Raw genomic sequence first — 863 nt, 5'->3', positions numbered from 1 at the left:
AATTTGAACTCAGGACCTCTGGAAGAGCAGCCAGTGCTCTTAACCTCTGAGCCATCTCTCCAGCCAGCAAGTTGTTTTCTGATGTGAAATGCTGTCTCCTTAATTCCAGTTCATACTTGAACAAAAAGTTTGATTGACTTAAGTAAAAACAAAAATGAAAAGCTGATTTGAGAATTTGGGAGGCTGCTGATTGGAGGTTGCTTTTTTGTTTATGTGTTTGATTGTTTGATTTTGAGACAAGGTCACAAGTAGCCTGGGTGGGTTTTAAACTCCTTACATAGCTTAATGTAACTTTGAACTTTTAATCCTCCTGCCTCTGTTGCCCAAGCGATGGTATTACAGGTGCATTTATTGCTTTTCTATTGCGGTTATGAAATACCATGACTAAGGCAACTTACAGAAGAGCCTATTTGAGAGTAACCGTTTCAGAGGGTTAGGAGCCCATTCTGGTGAGAAAACATGGCAGCAAACAGCTGTCATAGCAGCTAGAGCAGAAGCTGAGGGCTCACATCTTGAACTGTAAAACAAAGTGAGTGAACTGGGAATCACTTGTGGCCTTGAACCTCAAAACTTGCCCCTAATGGTACACTTCATCCAGCAAGGCCATACCTCCTAAACCTAAACCTATCTTAATAGGGCCAAGATCCAAACATCTGAACCTATAGGGAGCCTCTCTTTCAAACCACAGCAGGCATGCACAACCACATTTGACTAATGCTTGATTTTGTGTTCAGATTACAACTACACTGGGGGAAAAATGGTTATTCAAGCCTTATAAAAACAAATTGAAAGCCAGGCGGTGGTGGCGGTAGCGCACGCCTTTAATCCCAGCACTCGGAAGGCAGAGGCAGGCAGATCTCTGT

The sequence above is a fragment of the Microtus ochrogaster genome, chromosome 4 (genome assembly GCF_000317375.1).
Source record: "Microtus ochrogaster isolate Prairie Vole_2 chromosome 4, MicOch1.0, whole genome shotgun sequence".
Taxonomy (NCBI): Eukaryota; Metazoa; Chordata; class Mammalia; order Rodentia; family Cricetidae; genus Microtus; species Microtus ochrogaster.
This window is presented reverse-complemented; position numbering follows the sequence as displayed.